An 8,587-nucleotide genomic window follows, 5' to 3' on the forward strand; every position below is an offset into this window, starting at 1 on the left:
ATTCTTTGCAGGATCAATTCATCTTTATCATTAGGAACAATGGTAATACCTCCCTTTTTAGGGACACAATGGACAGGGCTTACCCATTCACTATCAGCAACGGGATAAATAATACCTGCCTCAAGGAGTTTTAGTACCTCCTTTCTTACCACTTCCTTCATTTTGGGATTTAATCGTCTTTGAGGATCTCTAACTGGTTTGGCATCTTTCTCCACTAAGATTTTGTGTTAACATAATGTGGGACTAATGCCCTTAAGATCATCCAGAGTATATCCAATAGCATCTCGGTGCTTCTTCAGAGTTTTCAATAATCTTCCTTCTTCTTTCTCTGAAAGGTTAGCACTAATAATAACAGGATATATTTCTTTTTCATCAAGATAAGCATACTTAAGATTATCATGTGATGGTTTGAGTTCAAACACGGGATCACCCTTGGGTGGAGGGGGATCCCCAAGAATTTCAACGGGAAGGTTATGTTTGGTTCCTGTTTAAGGAACACTTCATCTATTTCTTCCCTTTCCTTCATAAACATATCGTTTTCGTGGTCTAGCAAATATTGTTCTAACGGATCAGTTGGAGGAACAGCAATGGAAGCAAGACCAATAATTTCATCCTTACTAGGTGGTTCCCTTTCACGAGGTTGTCTACTAAACTTGGCAAAATTAAACTCATGAGACATACCATCTATGCCAATAGTGACAATATTCCTTTCACAATTAATCTTAGCACTAGCAGTATTCAAGAAGGGTCTACCAAAAATAATGGGACAAAAATCATCTTGTGGGGAACCAAGAACAAGAAAATCAGAAGGGTATTTAATCTTCCCACACAAGACTTCAACATCTCTAACAATCCCAATAGGTTTAATGGTGTCCCTATTAGCAAGCTTAATAGTAACATCAATGTCTTCTAATTCAACAGGTGCAATATTGTGCATAATTTCTTTATAAAGATCATAAGGTGTCGCATTAGCACTAGCACCCATATCACGTAAACCATGATAACAATGATCTCCTATTTTAACAGAAATAACAGGCGTGCCTACAACAGGTCTACGTGTCTTAGTATCGGGTCTAGCAATATTAGCATTTCACCCAAGAAAGAGATAACATGCCCATCTAAGTCCTCATCCAAGAGATCTTTAATCATAGCAATACCAGGTTCAACATTAATTTGCTCAGGAGGTGTATAAGTCCTAGTATTACTCTTACGAACAACAGTCGAAGCTTTAACATGATCTTTTATCCTAACAGGAAAAGGAGGTTTTTCAACATAAGCAGTAGGAATAATAGGATCACTATATGTAATAGTCTTCTCTTCGACTGTAATAGGTGCAACTACTTTCACTTCAACAGGAGGATTATATTTAAACCACTTCTCTTTAGGGAGATCAACGTGAGTAGCAAAAGTTTCACAAAAAGTAGCTACTATCTCAGAGTCAAGTCCATACTTAGAGCTAAATCCATGGAAAGATTTAACACAATCGAACTTAGGTGTCATACCTATCTCCTTACCATCGTCGGAACCCCAATCTTTAGAGTTGCATTTAATTCTTTCCAATAAGTCCCATTTGAAATCAATAGTCTTCAGCATATAGGAACCAGCACAGGAAGTATCGAGCAGGTTGTGATTATCAAGAGAAAGCCGAGCACAAAAATTCTGAAAAATCATTTCCCGAGAGAGCTCATGATTGGGACATGAATACAACATTGACTTAAGCCTCCCCCAAGCTTGAGCGATGCTTTCTCCTTCGCGAGGCCAGAGATTATATATGTAATTACGATCACGATGAACAAGATGCATAGGATAGAACTTCTGGTGAAATTCCAACTTCAATCGCTTATAATTCCAAGATCTCGTATCATCACATAGCCTATACCATGTCATTGCATCTCCCTTCAAAGATAAAGGGAAGACCTTCCTTTTAACAACATCATCGGGAATACCTGCAAGCTTAAATAATCCACAAACTTCATCCACAAAGATAAGGTGTAAGTCGGGATGCAATGTTCCGTCTCCTGCAAAAGGATTAGCTAGCAGTTTTTCTATCATACCCAAAGGAATCTCAAAGTGAATATTTTCATAAAGTTCAGTAGGTTGAGGAGCATCTATTGGCTCTTCTGGTTGGGGTGAAGATACCCCAAACAAGCCCCACAAAGGATTAGTTTCCATAGTGACAAGTAACAGAAAAGTTCAGTACACTAAATAAATGTTTCCTTACCAAGTTCCACTCACCAAGAGTGCTACGCTCCCCGGCAACGGCGCCAGAAAAGAGTCTTGATGACCCACAAGTATAGGGGATCTATCGTAGTCCTTTCGATAAGTAAGAGTGTCGAACCCAACGAGGAGCAGAAGGAAATGATAAGCGGTTTTCAGTAAGGTTTTCTCTGCAAGCACTGAAATAGTAGGTGATAGATAGTTTTGTGATAAGATAAATAGTAACGAGCAAAAGTAAATAAAGTGCAGCAAAGTGGCCCAATCCTTTATGTAGCAAAGGATAAGCCTGGACAAATTCTAGTAACGAAGAAGGAGCTCCTGAGGACACATTGGGAATTATCATCAAGCTAATTTTCATCAGTTCGTAAGATTCGCGTTTGGTACTTTGATAATTTGATATGTGGGTGGACCGGCACTTGGGTACTGCCCTAACATGTACAAGAATCCCACTTATTATTAACCCCTATTGCAAGCATCCGCAACTACAAAAAGGAGTATTACGGTAAACCTAACCACAGCATTAAACATATGGGTCCATATCAACCCCTAACGAAGCAACGCATAAACTAGGGTTTAAGCTTCTGTCACTCTAGCAACCCATCATCTACTTATTACTTCCCTATGCCTTCCTCTAGGCCCAAATAATGGTGAAGTGTCATGTAGTCGACGTTCACATAACACCACTAGAGGAAAGACAACATACATCTCATCAAAATATCGAACGAATACCAAATTCACATGACTACTAATAGCAAGACTTCACCCATGTCTTCAGGAACAAACGTAACTACTCACAAAGCATATTCATGTTCAAAATCAGAGGGGTAATAATATGCATAAAGGATCTGAACATATGATCTTCCACCAAGTAAACCAATTAGCATCAACTACAAGGAGTAATCAACACTACTAGCAACCCACACGTACCAGTTTGTGGTTTTGATATAAGATTGGATACAAGAGATGAAATAGGGTTTTGAGAGGAGTTGGTGCTGGTGAAGATGTTGATGGAGATTGACCCCCTCTCGATGAGAGGATCGTTGGTGATGACGTTGGTGATGATTTCCCCCTCCCGGAGGGAAGTGTCCCCAGCAGAACAGCTCCGCCAGAGCCCTAGATTGTTTCCGCCAAGGTTCCGCCTCGTGGCGGCGGAGTTTCGTCCCGTAAGCTTGCCCACGATTTTTTTCAGGGGAAAAGTGATGATATAGCAGAAGATGGACGCCGGAGGCCCACCAGGGGGACCAGGAGATAGGGGGCCGCGCCCTAGGGGGGCGCGCCCCCCTGTCTCCTGGACAGGGTGTGGGCCCCCTGGCCTATTTCTTTTGCCCATAAATTCTTATTAAATCCAAAAGGTTGTTTCGTGGAGTCTCAGGTCTTTTGGAGTTGTGCAGAATAGGTTTCCAACGTTTGCTCCTTTTGCAGCCAGAATTCCAGCTGTCGGCATCCCCCCTCTTCATGGTAAACCTTGTAAAATAAGAGAGAATAGCCATAAGTATTGAGATATAATGTGTAATAACAGCCCATAATGCAATAAATATTGATATAAAAGCATGATGCAAAATGGACGTATCAAACATCATGACCACAAGGAGGCCACTCGAGCTACTTCACATGGATCTTTTTGGTCCCCAACGCTTACAAAAGTCTCAGTGGAAATTCTTTTGGTCTAATTATAGTCAATGATTTTTCAAGATTTACGTGGGTGTTCTTTCTCGGTGATAAATCACAGGTCCAAAAGATCTTCAAAAACTTGACTAGGAAGGCCCAAAATCAATTTGAAGTGAAGATCAAGAAGGTTCGCAGCGACAACGGAACGGAGTTCAAGAACGCAAATGTGGACACCTTTCTTGATGAAGAAGGGATTTCACATGAGTTCTCGGCTACGTACACACCTCAACAAAATGGAGTTGTTGAGAGGAAGAACTGGACGCTCATCGAAATGGCAAGAATGATGCTTGATGAGTACAAGACGCCAAAGCACTTTTGGTTGGAAGCGGTTGAGACAGCTTGTCATGCAACAAATCGCTTGTATCTTCACAAGCTACTCGGCAAGACGGCATACGAGCTCCTCACCGGCAACAAACCCCAAGTTGGATACTTTCGTGTATTCGGCTCAAAGTGCTACATTCTTGACAAGCATCTTTGTTCCAAATTTGATCCTAAATCTCATGAAGGTTTCCTACTTGGTTATGGCTCAAACTCTCACACTTACCGTGTCTACAATAATTTCACTTGAAAGGTTGAAGAGATGGTAGATGTGAAGTTTGATGAATCTAACGGCTCGCAAGTAGGGCAATTGCCAATTGATGTAGGAGACAAAGACCCTTCGGAAGCAATCCAAGACTTGTCTATTGGCAAGATTCGTCCAACGGAGGTGAAGGAGAGTACCTCATCCGTACAAGTGGATGCTTCTACCTCACGACAAGGTGAACCAAGAGTTGATACGGAAGCATCCACAAGTGGGACACACCAAGACAAAGAAAACGAGGAAGTACACCAAAATGAACATCAACAACCTCCTTCTCCACCACGACAAGAGAATGAAAACATCAACAATGAAGAAGGCCAAGAAGAGGAACAAGATCAATATGCAAGAATGAAAAGGTATGACTACACCCATGCCTACTAGTGGACATCTTGATTTGACCAAAGATGGTGAACCGGTTGATCAAAAGGTTTACCGCTCCATGATTGGTTCATTGTTATATCTATGTGCTTCACGTCCCGATATTATGCTAAGTGTGTGCATGTGTGCACGATATCAAGCGGCGAATGTCATCTTAAGGCCGTGAAAAGGATAGTGAGATACTTAATCCATACACCAAACTTTGGCGTTTGGTATCCAAAGAGGGCCTCTTTTAATCTTGTTGGCTACTCCGACTCGGACTATGTCGGTGACATGGTTGATAGAAAGTCCACTTCGGGTACTTGTCAATTTCTTGGTAGATCTCTTGTGTCTTGGTCCTCCAAGAAACAAAACTCGGTATCCTTATCCACCGCCGAAGCAGAATACATTACCGCTGGTTCATGTTGTGCTCAATTACTCTGGATGACCCAAACTCTTAAAGATTACGGGATATATGTGAAACATGTTCAAATTCTTTGTGACAATGAAAGTGCTAGCAAGATTGCTCACAATCCCGTGCAACACTCTCGAACTAAGCATATTGAAGTTCATCATCATTGTATTCGAGATCACGTTGCCAAAGGGGACATTAATCTTAAGCATGTTCGTACCGACAAGCAATTGGCAGATATATTCACTAAACCACTTGATGAGAAAGTGTTGTGCAGGTTAAGAGGTGAATTGAACATCATTGATGCTTCAAACTTGGAGTAGTAACTCCATTTGGATACATGCAAGACATGAGCCTATGACTAATCCTTGATATTTCTCTTATGATGATAATCTTATGTCTTGGATATATTTGCACCTTGCATGTTATCTAACCCTTGTAGGTACTTGGATGAATCTAAATCTATGAGATTGCAACTCACTCACATCTTGAGCAATCTCTACATCACCAAGTCTCTACACAATGGTGGTTGAAGACAAGGAAGCACGCAGCCCTTCAAACATATCCTTTGACAAATTCTATATTGAGATTCATGATTGTCATTTTGGATACACAAGTGCTCTTCCTTGCAAAACTAACCCATGTAGGTAGATGAACTCAAATTCCAAGTGGTGCTCCCAACTCTTGATGAGCTACATCAACCTTGAGCAACCCACACAAGTTCAACTACATGATCACGATCAACACCACCACCCAAGGTATGTTATTCCATCTTAGAGAAGCTTTACTCCAAGTCATGAGTCAAAGCAACTCAACAAGATGCGAATACATCAAAATGCTTAAACAAAAAATGGTAACAGCATTTTGAGCTTAAACGATGAGTATAACCTACGATCAAGTGATCTCACTTGACTCCTAAGTCAATATACTCTAACATAGGTGACTTTGTCGCCGACCAATTCTAGATGAAGTTCTCTTATGTTCTTTTTTGTGCTCTTGCGTTTGTCTCATGCATATTTGTTTCCCCTTTCAAAAAAAACTTCATCTAGATTTCTTTTATTTTATTTCTGTTCTGCATTCCCTGCATCCAATTCCTTGCAAATCCTTGGGAGATCTTACTTGTCTAGTGAGCTGAGGTGACAAGTGTTTTCTCTGTGACGAACTCGGTCACACCAGTATGTTGCCTTCGGTCTAACCGAATTCTTTTGGTGCAACTGAAGCACACAACTCGGTGCCACCGATTTCACTACACGAAAAACAACTTGCCACTTGTTCCTGCTTTCTTTTTGATCCAGCTCCACTCAATGATTCTTGTCCTCTACTAGCATCACATTCGACTTGCTGCTTTCTTCTGTGACTCAAGGATCAAACCCATTTGTAACAAATATCCAGAAGAACCCTTCTTGGAAATTGATGTCAAAGGGGGGATAGGGATCACATCAAAGCTTAATCATTTCTATAGGGGGAGAAAATACTCGGGGGGAGAGAGACCCCAGATGCTTGGTGTTCAAGAGGAGAGAAGTCACATGTCTTTAAGAGGGGAAAGACATGTTCATATTTGATTGTTTGCATTAGCTCTGTTTCTTTTCTTTGCTCTGATTTTTTGTTCCCTATCTTATCCTAGTATCCCATGCTAGATTCAGGGGGAGCAAGACATCTAAGGGAAGGAAATCTTTGAATTCATTGCACATCTCTACCTTTGGGGACATGTCTATATCCAATGTGGTACTTAGTACTCACTCTCTACATGTCATCCCAGTCTTGGTACTCTTGTGGTTTCTTTTGTTTGCTCTGGCTAGTAGGTGTATCTGTGTTATCTAACCTTGTTTACGCAGGTTCATTCCTTCCTAAGCCAACTCAAGACCACAAGGTAAGTATATGCATTATAGTCATGTATATGAGGATTTCTTGCTGATGTACATACTTTTTGCAAGAAGGACTCATGAGCATGAAGGTACATTACCTATATTCACACCATTTGCTCTGATGCATATAGCCAAGATACATGTAACACATTGCTTACTCTGTCATGCTTATGCATTCACATGCTCCTATATTTCATATTTACATGATTGCGTACATGTAGGGGAGCCTATGCATGTTACATGTCTTTCCAAAGCTTTACCTGTTATTCTCTATCTCTTTATCTAAAGCTTTGATGTATGTTGTCATCAATTACCAAAAAGGGGGATATTGAAAGCACAAGTGCTCCCTGGGTGATTTTGGTAATTAATGTCAACATATCTCTTGTTGGACTAATACTTTTACCTAGTATGTTTCAGATAAGTTCAACAATGGAGTGGCATGGACTAGAGGATGTGGAACCCCTTCAGGATGCTAAGGATAAAGGATTGGCTCAAGCTCAAAGCACAAGACTCTGCATTTTACTTTTAGTGATCCAAGATCACATTGAGTCCATAGGAAAGCCAATACTATTAAGAGGGGATGAGGTGTTGCTTAATGGCTTGCTAGCTCAAAGTGCTCAGTGATATGCTCCAAAGCCCTCAACCACTTTCTAACATCCGCATATGTCCCAAACCAAAAGTCAAACTCGGCCCTACCGAAACCATCTATCCGGCGCCACCAAGTTCTGTTGACATAGCCACTGTCAGAAACCCTAGTCTTTTCGGTCTCACCGATAGGGATCTCGGTCTCACCGAGATGGAATTGTAATCTCTGTGTTTCCCTTCGTAACGTTCCGGTCAAACCGAGATGAGCGATTGGTCCCACCGAGATTGCAATGCAAACTCACTGTTTCCCTTTCGTAACGTTTTGGTCCAACCGGGATGAGCGAATCGGTCCCACAGAGTTTGCCTGACCAACCCTCTGTGTGTCTATTACCAAAATCGGTCTCACCGAGTTTGTGTAATTGGTCTCACCGAGATTATGTTATGCCCTAACCCTAACCATATCGGTCCCACCAAGTTGACATGTCGGTCCCACCGAAAATCCTAGCGGTCACATTATTTACTAAATCGGTCCGGCCGAGTTTCATGATTTGGTCCCACAGAGTTTGGTAAGTTGTGTGTAATGGTTAGATTTTGTGTGGATGCTATATATACCCCTCCACCCACTCTTCATTCGTGGAGAGAGCCATCAGAACATGCCTACACTTCCAACATACATTTTCTGAGAGAGAACCACCTACACTTGTGTTGAGGTCAAGATATTCCATTCCTACCACATAAATCTTGATCTCTAGTCTTCCCCAAGTTGCTTTCCACTCAAATCTTCTTTCCACTAAATCCAAATCCTATGAGAGAGAGTTGAGTGTTGGGGAGACTATCATTTGAAGCACAAGAGCAAGGAGTTCATCATCAACACACCATTTGTTACTTCTTGGAGAGTGGTGC

This window comes from Triticum dicoccoides, chromosome 2A, assembly GCF_002162155.2.
Source record: "Triticum dicoccoides isolate Atlit2015 ecotype Zavitan chromosome 2A, WEW_v2.0, whole genome shotgun sequence".
In the NCBI taxonomy this organism is placed as follows: Eukaryota; Viridiplantae; Streptophyta; class Magnoliopsida; order Poales; family Poaceae; genus Triticum; species Triticum dicoccoides.